This window comes from Petaurus breviceps, unplaced genomic scaffold (genome assembly GCF_028583685.1).
Source record: "Petaurus breviceps papuanus isolate PSGF00001 unplaced genomic scaffold, PetGlider_PUasm1.0 76, whole genome shotgun sequence".
NCBI classification, from domain to species: domain Eukaryota; kingdom Metazoa; phylum Chordata; class Mammalia; order Diprotodontia; family Petauridae; genus Petaurus; species Petaurus breviceps.
In genome coordinates, this window is record NW_027186473.1 from 403,536 (window position 1) to 417,137 (window position 13,602).

Sequence of the window (13,602 nt, forward strand, 5' to 3'; positions counted from 1 at the left end):
AGGAATATCCAACCCATTTTAAAAGAAACATTTATATACATATACATACGGAGAGACATATTCAATTCTACTTTAGATACACATGTGATTTGTGGGAAATCCAAGTTTTTCATTACATAAAACATTGATATGTTGCTTTATATAATTCTGGCTGAGTAATTTTATAGGTAATACATTCCATTTACATTATTTTCCATTTTATAACATACTAGAGAAGCTATTTTATCTTGGTGTTGTGGGATATTTACAAAGGACTTTTATTCTCTTTATATCTGGATGCACATTTACAAAGAAGCAAGAAAAAAAGTTAAAATGTGAAATGCTGCTTGGTCTTCAGCAGTCAATCATACTTGCCCAACAGAGAACCATATGAAAATGAAATGGAGTGTCTGCTGACAAGAACAGCAAGTTCTTTCTCTGCCTAATATGAACCAATTTACTTCGTGTGAAATTCTCTTTTTCAGATTGTACCCAGTTCATTTAGTAAATTTTTCTGCTTCGTGAGTTTCACGAGGAGGTTTTCCCGATGAAAAATAGCTGACTTATCTAAAACTTGTTAAGTTTGCAGTGTGTTTCTCATACATAATCTTTATCATCTCCTTGAAACTACCCCAAAATATAGATACTACAGGTATTATTATCCCCATTTTATAGATGAGGAAACAGGCTTTTTGCAAAGCTAAGTGACTTGCCTGTGAAGATAAAGCTAATCTGTGCCAGAGGCAGGAATCAGATTTGGGTCTTTTAGATTCCCTAATATAATGTTCTAAAAGAAAGAGAGAAAAAAATGTAGAAAAAGTGAAGATAGAAAAAGAATGTATATCAACCCCCTGTAAACATTATAATTTTTTTTAAAAACCAATTCACTTGATAGTGTTACAACATGCTGAGTGGTATCACACATATACTCGATAGTAGTTTTTTTTTTTTTTGAAGCAATTGAGGGTGACTTGCCCAGGGTCACAAATCTAGTAAGTGTCTGACAAAGGATTTGAACCAACCTAGGTCTTCCTAATTCTTTCCACTGTGCCACCTAGCTGCTGCCCTATACATATGCCCATGTGCAATATGCTCAGTTAGAAGCAGGTTTTTCTGTATAGTAGTCACTTCTTGAGCTTTGTGGAATCTTTACTCATTTTTGAGAACAGTTCTACCAAATGTTACATTAGCTAATGTGAGGGATAATTTGCTGTGAAGTTTCCCCATTCTGAAAAATCAAATCTAGAGTGGCTTCAGCATCCACTAGGCCTAAGTTTAGAAGTCACCTGACCTTATAGGAATCTGGGACTTATAGCAATGGAGACCCTCCCCAGTATCACCTCAGCACAAGATACACCAAATAAGGACAGGAGTGTTTTCTGAAATGTACATTGTGTGGTCTACTGTTTCCTTGTTCTAGTCCTCGAGGTAGATTGCTGCGCTTAGATTGTACACCTGACTTCCAGCCAATGGAAGAAAAGGGTCAGGAGGGGGTGGGGGAGAATTCTGCATTAGGGCTTTATAACTTCACCATTTCCTTTTGTAAACTGCTTCTCCTCCCTGACCATTTGACAGGAGGGTGGCCCTTTCTCGAGATCGTAATAAACCATTCTTTTCTGCTTCCTACCTTGAGAAGCCTCTGTGTATTATTTGGGTAAGGATTTCTGTTGCACACAGTTTTTGGGGTACAGACAGCTAAACTATTGCCTAAACTTATAAAGAAACTAGCAGTACTCATATAAAGTGCCTCTATTTCTATAACCCTGGAAAGCCAGTGATGACAAACTGAAGTTTCCAAACTGAGAAAGGGAGTCCAGGGTTAGAGTGTGGGCACGATGGATTGAAGCATTATTTTGCAATTCAGGAAAGATTAAGAAAAAAAATTAATCACAGTTCCAGGGAAATACTAAATAAATACTCAGATACCATAAAACCCAGCCATCGCATTTCATTACAGGCCAAGGCAAAATAGCTATGTAATGGAGGAAAATTCAGAGGAATTCCTACAGCAACACAGTTGGCATTTGGCAAATCCTCAAAGGTTGGAAGAAGATACTAACGAAACAACAAACTTGTCTTGACAGTTACTTTCATGACAATCATTAATTCTAATTGAATTATAATGGGAAAAGTCATAAACAATATAGTAACATGAGTTACTAAAGTTTAATCATCTTTAGAGCATGCAGTACCCAGACCTGATTCAAAAAGGAGTGTTGTAGGATTTAGATCAAAATTTTTAAAAGATTGCAAAAGATGAAGCTTTGATTTAGAAACAGGAAAGTGCTGAAATGATTACAACATCTATCCTTCCAGCCTCATTAGTCATGTAACCTCCATCAAGGACCATGTGGCAAACTGAAAAAAAAAGTGAAATCACAAGCAATATGGAAGCTGGATGAGAGCTCTCTTGAAAAGGAAATTGTCATTTGTTTGCACATTTTAAAAAATTGTTCAATTCCAACTGCACAAACACACAACCAAATGTATGAACATGCTGTCATAACTATCTAACAGCATAATGTTAGAAGCTGTCATTCCTATATGTAGGTATAAATTTGTTTTACTGTTAAGTTAAAATGAAAAACTTTAAAAGATATTATATAATTACATATACAATACTTATGTAACATAACATTATATATACAGATAATCTTTGTATTCATGTAATTCAGTTCAATTTAATTCAGTCAACATTTATTGAGCCCCTACTATGTTGCAGGGAACATGTGCAGACCTAGAAGAGGCAGTAAGTAGATAAAGCGTCCATTTTGGAACCAGGACGTCCCGTCTTCAAGTCCCATCTCTTGTCACAAATTGGTCATGTGACCTTAGGCAAGGTTCTAAACCTCTCAGGGCTCTAAGTAACTCTCTTAAGATTACATATAAATTTCTGAAAAGGTATTAATCTGTACTTGTAAATGAAGTTTTTCACTGACAGTTCCCTATTCCCATGAAATCATAGGGCTAGGGTTGAGGGAAAAACAAATCACTCACCTTTCAAGAACTTAACAATATACTGAAACCCACTGCTAAACCCAACACTTTCAAGCTCAGAACGACACTCATGCATTTAGTCAACTGGGAAAATCCATTCTTATCTCATAACCCATGAACTAGGAAGATCCTTGAACTCTTAATAGTATATGAAGATGCAGCTATTGCCCTTTCACTTTTACTACCTATAAAATGAATGCCTACAAATAATCATAAATAAGTTCCTTTTTGATTATCCTAGCAGTTTAGGAGGTTAAAACCCAGGACAACCTCAAGACAAACTTGTAAGCTTCTATCTTCCAGTTTTCATTAGAGAAATCATTTAATTCAATTCCACAAGTATTTATTCAGTGCTGGTTAGATAACAGGCACAGTGCCAGGGACTGGGGATCTAAGGGCAAAAATGAAAAAAAGTACCTGCCCTCAAGGAGCTTACCTTCTATTCACTGTGAATATAAAAAATGAAATATGAAATAATATACACTGGGAGATTTTTATAGTTTTCTATAGGAGACACAACCTGAGCTGAGCTTTGAAGGATAATAGAAATCATTAGAAGGTGAAAGTGAGAAAGGCAGGGGGACTGCCTATGCCTATGTGTAACTGAAAAGATGGTTATAACCTAAGAAATAAAGAGAATTAGAGACATATTTAGGGAAAATAATGAGTCTTGGACAAGCTGAATTTGAGATTACAAGTCATCCCATTGGAGACATCCAATAGGCAGTTGGTGACAAGTTTAGGAGTCTGAAGCAGAATATAAAGATCTAAGAATCATCTGTGTAGATGTTGATAGTTGAGATCACCAAAAAAGAAAGGTAAATAAGACAAAATATAAAGCCTGGACAAATGAGGGTCCTACAAAAGAAAGTGAGGAAAAGTCAAAATAGGAGAAAAATGTCACAAAAATCCAGGGATTAGAAAATATCTAAAACAGAATGTTCGAACAATGTCACTTGCTCTACAGAGATCAAGAAGGTTAAAGACTGGGAAAAGAATGTCGGATTTGGCAATACAGCTATCATCAGTAACCTTGGAGAGAATAATTTCAGGTGAAAATTAAACTAATGGACTTTATGAGAAAACTGAGTTTAGCTATGAAAGGGAAGAAATATAAAATGGTACAATAATAGCAAAAAGAACAAAAGGTCAACAATATCAAAGGAATTAATCAAAAAAGTGTAAAGGAAGGTCTAGCAATACCAGATCTTAAACTGTATTCTAAGGTGGTAATTATCAAAACTATCTGGTAGTGGCTAAGAAATAGAAAGGTGGATCAATGGAACAGAGTAGACATACAATACACAGTAGTAAATGATTATAGTAACCTTGTGTTTGACAAATGTGAAGATTTAAACTTTGGGGATAAGAACTCATTATTTGATAAAAAAAAATATTGGGAAAACTGGAAAGCAGTTTGGCAAAAACTAGATATAGAGCTATATCTTACACCATTTGCCAAGATATGGTCAAAATGGATGCATGAGAGACATAGAAAGAAATCATAAATAAATTAGAAGAATATAGAACTATCAGACTTATGAATGGGAGGATTATGGATTAACAAGAGATAGAAAGCATTGGGGGATGCAAAATAAGATAGTTTTGATTAAATTTAAAAGGCTTTGAGTAAAAAATCTCATTGTTGCCAAGATTCAAAGGATATGATTGTGATGGGATGCTACTGTGCTGTAAGAAATGATGAGCTGGGGGGCGGCTAGGTGGTGCAGTGAGTAGAGCACCGGCCTGGGAGTCAGGAGCACCTGAGTTCAAATCCAGCCTCAGACACTTAACACAAAAACTAGCTGTGTGACCTTGGGCAAGTCACTTAACCCCAACTGCCCTCCAAAAAACAAACAAAGAAATAGTGCTAAGGTTTAGGGGCAGCTAGGTGGCATGGTGAGTAAAAGCGCCAGCCCTAGAGTCAGGAGGACCAGAGAGTTCCGACCCCAGACACTTAACACTCACACAAAAGGAACTAGCCATGTAACCTTGGGCAAGTTACTTAACCCTAATTGCCCTCCAAAAGGAAAAAAAAAAAAAGAAATGATGAGCTGGTTGATGTTTTTAAAACATGGAAAGACCCATAAAATAATGAAGAGTAAAGTGAGGAGAACCAAGATAATGTCTCATACACATCAACAGCAATACTGTTTGAAGAATAACTGAACAACTAAGGTATTCTGAGTATTATAAATATTCAAATCATATTCAAATCAAGTACAAAGGACCTATGAAGGAATATGCTGTCTACCTCCAAAGAAAGAAGTGGGGAAGGTGGAAGGGAGGGAGGGAGGCAGTTCAGAACTTAAAATGTAAAGAAAAAAAATTTTTTTAAGAAAAAATATAGGATGGTATATTGAGGGGATGGTAGGATCAAGTGCCAGTTTTTTGTTTGTTTTAAGGATGACAGAGATCTGGGAATGTTTGCAAATAATAGGGGGAAAGCAAATGTTAAGGAGAGATTGAAAGCGACAGAGTACAAGAAATTACAAAAAGGACATTTTACAGAAATTGGGAAGATGTGTATGAACTGATACAGAGTGAAGTGAGCAGAAATAGGAAAATAATTTATAGAATAAATACTGTGGAACTTCGACCAATGCAATGACCAAGAATGATTCCAGAGACCAATGAGGAAGCATGCTACCTCCGATAGACAGGTGATGATAGTCTCAAAATACAGAATGAAATATAATTTTTAAACATGGTCAATGCGGAAATTTGTTTTAGCTGACTAGAACTGTTGGCTACAATGGTTTAGCTTTTCTTTTTTCTTTTTCCCCAGTACAGTAGAAATAGAAGGGCAAGAAAATAAATAGTTGTTAACTAAAAAAGAATTAAATAAGGTGTTTTTTGTTAAGTTGGGTAGTGGGATAAGTTCCTAAAGATAATAAAACATAAAATCAAGGGTATGATGAGTAGAGGGCTGGGTTTTGCAAGGAGAAGACTTACTTCTTTTAAGTGTAGGTCAAAGGGAGAAATACCAATGGATGGACTCAACTCGCTTAATGAAGTATTTGTGAAGTCCTTTGCTATCAAGGAATAGCTAAGGGGTGGTATTGGTGGCTGGAGAGGTTAGAGACAATTGCAGATCATGGATACTTACAAGTACCCTAGAAAGCAATCCAGGATGGAGTCAGCCTGAAATAGGATTGCTATGTTTCATACCCAGAGTTGTTTCTACTGCTCGAGAATGAATGCATGTCTTCTAACTAATAAGGAGCTAACTGCAAGATAAAAGGAACAAATTCTAATGTTCAGTCTTATTTCAGCCAGCAATTTTTGCTTACTTTTTAAAAAACTTAAATAAATAATAAATTCACTTAAGGAGAATTACGAAGCTCTCAAAAGTAGTTCAAAGTGATATGCTTTAGGAAAAATTAGGGAGGCAAATCAAACCGTGGTTTACATTTAAGTAAGAATGGCTAAACCAGCAGTTCTCAGTGTAGTCTGTGAACCTCTAGGGCTCCCCAAGATCCTTTCAATGGGTTCTCTAGGTAAAAACTATCTGTACAATAATACTAAGACATAATCTACCTATTAAAATATTTCTCCCTCTTCCAGCTTTTTTAGGTCAAATTTTCTTCATATACTTCAACCAAAATAACATATTACAACAGATTGAATGCAGAAGCAGATACGAGAATCTAGCTGTTTAATATTAAGCCAGATATTAAAGATATTTGCACAAATATATAAGCCACTCTTCTCACTATGGGTCCTAATGGATCATAATGGTCACTAATGGGTCCTAAACTCAAAAGTTTGAGAACTCCCAAGCTAAACTGACTACATTTTCTTAGTACCTCAAAGAGGATTTCACTTGCCCACATCTTGTTCACTATCTCTCCTCCATACCTTATGTCCTATGAAAAATAAGCTAACTTCCAAAGTAAAATTGTGCTAAACAACACCATATGTTCACTGATTTCTGTTAATAATGTATTTACTTGATTGTCTTTCTTCTCCAAACTGTATTTCGTTCTCATCTCACCATTTCTAAATAAGAAATGAATGTGTTTCCCTTCACTTGTTAAAATCTCCCTCCCCTCACCCTCATCATCACCTGTAATAAGTATCCTGAATCTAAACATGCTTGGTAAGAAAAGAATGCTAATTATGTGTGCTGAAAGTAAAATGAAAAAAAATTCACAGCTCTTTAAATGTTCTTACTGTATCTTCATAAACTCTGCTTTGAAACTGACCCTGGCTGTAACTTCTGCTAGGGTTCACCATCATCCCTATATATCTTTTCTTCCCTGACAAATTTACCAGGAAAAGGAAGGCAAGAGATGGTAGAGGACTCCTATGAGTAAGTAGTGTCTTCTATCTTTTTGATAGAATGTATAGTATCTGTTTTTTCAGATAAGTATGTGAAAGGGCTGAAGCTTTTCTGTATTTTAGGGACTGTGCCTTTTCTTTCTGAATGTTATCTAATATTTGGTCTAGATATCTGAAAATATTTGGCAGCTTACAGAATTAGATTGCTGCCTGGGGCACTGAAACTAAGTGACTTGCCAGGGTCATACAGGCAGAGCTACAATTTGAACCTAGAATCTCTAACTCCAAACCCAATATCCTTTCTACAGTGGAAAGTTAGGAAATACAAACCCTTCAGTTTAACCTGAAGTTGAGACTTACTCTTCGAGAGGTAAAATAGAAAACACATTCTCATTTTCAGGGTTTTTATACCAGTGCTGGTTTTTCTGGTAAAAAAAAAAAATCACTTGAATTTAAGCATTCAGTAAAAGTCACTGCAATTTGTCAATGTAGAATAAAGTTTCCCTACAAGTAATATAACCCAGAAACAAAAACCAAAAGTAATTCTATAAAAATAATGGTTGACTCCTTCAGTAGCAAAGATCATTTAGTCAGAGCCAAGGTTTCTTATAAGAATCAATCATGTGCTTCTATCAACCAGATTAGGCCCAAATGAGTTGAGTCCTTTTAGCATGGAGCAAAATTACATGATAAAATCCCAAAGAGTAAAGGAGCCAACTCTGAACATTTTCAGTAGTTTGGATTCAGTTGATACACTCATCATCTCTAAATTCTTCATTTCTAACACAGTCAGTGTTCATCTTTTCCCCCCATAGGACCAAATTCTGCTGCTTGTCATCAGGCCAAACTCCCACAAACTCAAGACTTGGGCAAGGATAGCAGAATTGAGTCTTCAGTAGTAACATACTGCTCCTTTTGTCTTGAACCACCTAACTGGGATCAAAGGTGAATCTGCAAGCACAGCATTCTTCAGTGTGAAAGTTGTATTCTAAAATAATAAGGTCATCTGTGTTGAGAAAGAACGCAATCATGGATTTTAGCAGATAAAATGTAAAAAACATCAGGCCATTGAGTTTTCAGTTAATAATAAGTTGTTGTGCTCCATTGAGTTTTCTGTGTCACCAAACCCTCCCAGCCATAGCTAACAAAGCCTACATTGTCTTAAGAAGGCTACTGAGAAGATGTGCCCAATCTTGGCAGGAGCTTGGTGTACCCAGAACCATGTTATTTTTTTAAATACAATAAGAAAAAGAAATATCCTTTAAATAGTCATCTTGTCAAAGATAAGTAGCAGTGTCATTCACATTTTAGAGGCAGAAAAATTTAACTTGAAACTGGGATTCAAATCGTAACATAAGTCCGAAAATTGTGTATCAAATTATTTTAAAACAACTCTGTGATAAGTTCATTTTGTTTTTACACAAAACATTTTCCCCCATGGGAAGTGCTATATAAAACATTTTATCCAATTCTCAGGGCTCTGAGAAAAAGAGTACATTTAAAGTACATTTTTAGAGGTTCACATTTCCTAGATCAGGTAAGTGTAGCCCATTCCAGTTTTCTATTTCACAATACTTTTTATGCATTTACATGCCCACTGGCAAGCAATTGCTGCAAATAATTCACTGTTATCCCAGTGGAGACAGTCAATGTTGTGCATTGAAAAGACAGCTGGACCAAACCGGTTCCAATTCAGGTTCAGACACTAACACAACAGAGGCAATTTGCTTACCTCTGAGAGACTATTTCCTTCTGTCAAATGGGCATAATAGTACTAGCATACCTACCACCAGATTTAGAGTTGGATGGACCAATAGGTCATCTAGTGTAACACTCCTACTATACAGAGGAGGAAATGGAGCAGGAGGGAAGTGGGGCAAGGTCACACAAATAGGTAGTACAGCTGAATTTGAACCCAGATTCCCTCCACTGCACCAAACTGGAAAACAATTTAGAGGGCACCTAGTCCAACCCTTTCATTAAAATGAAGAAGAGGAGGTCCAGTCTGAAAATACTATAAAAATAAGCTAATATTACACAAAATGATTTTATTCCCCATCTGACATTCCCATCACTACGAATGCTGAACCCCTCTTCTCCAAATATACAAAGTATAAATAAAATTTCCTATCAGTGTAATTCATAATTAGAAAGGATAGATTTCTAGCCCCTCCCTTTCCCAGCTCTCCAAAATAATAGAACCAAATGTCAACCGACCCTCTAGATCATCCCTTCCAGGGTTTAATCTGTGACCTCATAACACAGATTATATTCTAAAATCAAATTGCAAAATTAAGAGAATTTTTGGAAATAATTATCCTTTCTTCCCTCTCACCATTCTGTGTGGCTGAGTGAATTATATTTTTTAAATATAGATTTTAAAGCACCAGGCATGGGAAGCCGAAAAGCCAAAATTTAATCTAAAAACAACTTCCTGAAAAGCAAATATTTTCACTTTTGATTTAATTTTAAAATACGGCCAATTTTAAAGTCACTGGATACTTTCATCAAAAGAACAACTACTGTCACTGCATTTTGTTTTATAAATATATATACTAATAACAGATATAAAGAATCTAAAGTTATCTTCAAAAACTAAACTAAGATAATAAGTGACACTGGCTTCCTGGCTGTTCTTATAAGATACTCCATCTCTCAGCCCCAGATGTTTTCTCTGGTGGTACCCCATGACTAGAATGCTCTCCCTCCTCATCCTGGCTTCCTTTTAAGTCCCTACTAAAATCTCACCTTGGAACATAAACCTTCCCTAACATTACCTTCTTAATTCCCTGGCCTTCCTTCTGTTAATTATCTCCTATTTATCCTGTCTACAGTATACTTTGTATATATTTGTTTGCATTTCATATCCACCATTACCTGTCAGCTCTTTGAGGCCAGGTACTGCTTTTTGCCTGTTTTTTCTAACTTGAGCGCTTGGCACAGTGCCTGATCCATAGTAGGCACATAATAAATGTATAATGATTGATTGATTCAATTTTGATCCTTACATAAATAAGTAATCCAGTGGGGTAGGTAAGGGTCTTGTTATCCACCATCTTATAAGATGAGATAATTCAGGTCAGGGAGGTTAAACAGTCGTTCAGGTCCTAAAGGTCGGAGCCAGTATTTGAACCCAAGACACCTGGATTGAAAGATAGGTTCTTCTTATTTCAGCACAGCAGCCTCCCAGACAAGTCTTCCAGAAGGATTAGGAATAATACAGAACTTGCTTGTTACACATATGCAAATAACTTATACAAACATATAACAGATAGTAATTTAGCATTTTCATAGTATACATACACCTTGCTCGATAAGGTATAAGTCAAACTCAGTAGAGGGATAGAAAAGAAAGGGGAAAGAGAGGAGGGGAAGGGCTGGGGCCTTTAGTAATTATCTATTTCAGATAGGACGGGAGATAACATTTTTGATTCATTCAAATGGATGAATCCAAAGCAGAGCACTAGGAGAATTTGAATTACAAAAGGTTAAACCTGGAATTACCAAATTGAGTAGCTTTTTAATCAATCTCTCCAGTAGGAAAGCATTTATAATCTCCCCAAGAACTATAAGGAAGTTGTGCACCACATATTTCTAACCTATTTTGGAACCACCTGTTTCTAGGTTGACTACATCATATCCTTCTACTTCCATTCGAAGAGAAGCCAAGTGCCCAAACTTTCTGGAGAATTATACTTAGCAACTTTAGTAGTAAGGCTACTAATTCTTCTTTTCATACAGATGGTGAGATGAGGGGAGATGGCAGACCAGCAGCCTTGGTGGAACCAAATGCTGTCAGAAATCTGGTGAACTGAAACCATACCAGTAGTATAAAGAGTAAAAATAAAAGTGGTTATATGCCTATTTCCCTCAAACAAAATTCTGTTTCTGACAATTTATAAGGTGACAATAAAATAAGTACTCAATCAGTCCTGATATTTCACTCAGAAAATTTCAAAAGCACACACTATCTTTGTAACCCAAGCCATCATTATTTACTTATTGAAAACTTTTTCCTTCAAACCATTAGCTATTTCAGCTAACAACCCACAACTATTATTAAATCAGGAAATCAACATCAAGATTATTTCTATGGAATGAGAATTCTCATCAGACCAATATTAGCAATTTTCCAGTGAAATGATTGGTTGAGGGTCATTTTGACAGGCAACTGGGCAAAATTTTAGTAATGGAACCTTCAATCCAGGGGAAACAAAGCTTTCCTGGTTTCTGAATTATGTTGTGAATCCCAAACTTGAGTATTATTAAAAGGTTCCCCAAGCTTCCTATGTTCTCCTAATGAACCATACAGTTTCAAGTAAGCTTCTGTTGAGTTTGGGATGAACCCTTTAACTAGTCTGTGAAGACGAGGGACTTAAAAACCTTGGGTGGAAACTATGTGCGGTTTCACCATTTCTCTTTAAAAATAGTCAAAGTTCCATGCTTTGCATCAAGTTTCATTTTTAAATTTTTAGAGTTAAAGTAAAATTTGACAAGCAAATTTAACCACTAATAGGAAAGTAAATTCAACTGTATACTCTCACACCTTAAATGTTTGTCATTAAAAGTCCACTAAAATTTTATAATTTTTTTTTGTCAAAAGGCCCTAAAAGGCAACCTTAAGCAAAAAGAATCTCTTCTCTTCCCCCCCCCACATACCCATTCAACTTCAATGTCATTCAATTAAAGAAAATACCATTAGCTTTAAAGAGTAAAATGGGTCCAAAATTTAGAAATATAGCTTCCTCATTTCCTCCCATTCTTTCAACTACAGTATTACAAACTAATGACAACAAAATTCATCACATAAGAACTAATGAGAAAGACATTGATTATAAAAGTGCTCCTCTCTCTAAATTCCATTTTTAAGCGCTCTGAGCAAAGTGATATTTAAGTACCAGTCCAACATACATTTGCAATCTCAGTATACAGGGAAACAATAAGAAGAAATAATAAACACCCTTCTGATTATTAAAATATGTTCACAAGGCCTTTTAAAAAAAACTTTTTTTTATTTCATGAGAGCTCCCACACCTTAATGGCTAACTAATGTCCAGAAATAGGGAGGCACATTATTCTAACAGCAGTAGAATATAGCTACAGTTTTAAGAAGTGTGTTTTTGTGGTAACTGATTTTTCCAATCTCATTTAAAAATTCTAGCAGTAAAATCAAGATTGTGTTGGTTGTGTCTCCAGTGTTCAGCTACTACTGTACTCAGTAGTAAGTCACACAGGCAGACTGTTTGCGTGTATTTAAGAGGGAAAAAAGCAAGAGTAAATATGAAAGAAGTGGAAAAAATTTTTAAACGTTCTACCTTCCCTTCTCCTCCTTCCCTTTATACACCTCCAGTTTCATTTGCCTCTGTTAACTTTTGTATTGTTAACTTTGTTAATAATTCAAAACTGGATTGTTTTAAGATGAACTACAAAAAAAAATACTATCATTTATTTTCCCTTTTCTTGTTAGGTTATGTTGCCTTAAGTTTTTTTTTTTTCTCATGCCAGGCTCAGCTTGATACCACCCCATGACCTTTCACCTTTCCGATCTGGCACCTGCAATTCTCAAATGTGCTTAGTACAATTGCCAGCACACTGGTATTTGTGGTCTGGATTGTAGCTATTTCAACATACTTGTGCCCACTAGTGAAAAGCTTCTCCCCCCCTCCCTCCTTCCTTAAAATCATGTGAGTTTGGCTTTAAAAGAATACATTGTCGTTCTAAGTTATTCTTCAAGCAAACAGTGATTCATAAAAAATGCGAACGAAAGTGACTGGATTTTTATTTTGCATTGGTAATGTTCTTCTTGAAGACAATATCTTCCTACTAAGTGACTATGTCCTAGAAGCAAGGTCATATCCTAAAATGTCTCAGGAGGGCTGTCCATAATAAAATAAAGAAAATCAGTTCTCTTAGAAAAAACTTCATTTTGATTTATTTTCATTGATCTGTCAGCTATCAGTTTATTTAGAATAGTGTATGTTTGCCTGGACACCAAAGTTCTCTGTTTAAAACAAAATAACCCATCTACTTGAAACTAAGGTGACCTCAGAGGTAAGTTAGTTCCTCCTGAGAATGGTCTGATTCGGGACTGGCAAATATCTAAACGTAACTCTGGAGTTATTCATGTTGCCACAATCTCGGTTTAATTATCTAATTTTATTCACCTGTTCCTCTCGACAGATCCAATCAAGTCTTTTTCACGCATGAAAAAATTTGATTTCTTTCCTTGGAAACAATTTCTCATCACAGGAAAAGTGATTTCTTTGCAGTGTCTAGGACTTGCTGGTTTTCAAGAAGCAGTCGCTTTTTAAATGCTTTCCTAACAGTTTACTTCCTCCTAAG

At 35.8% G+C, this 13,602-nt stretch overlaps 1 protein-coding gene across 4 annotated transcripts in view; it reads right to left on the reverse strand.

Moving 5' to 3' along the window:
* RBM47 (RNA binding motif protein 47) overlaps positions 1-13,602 on the reverse strand; it is a 152,971-nt gene that overhangs the window by 138,525 nt on the left and 844 nt on the right. The window lies entirely within an intron of this gene.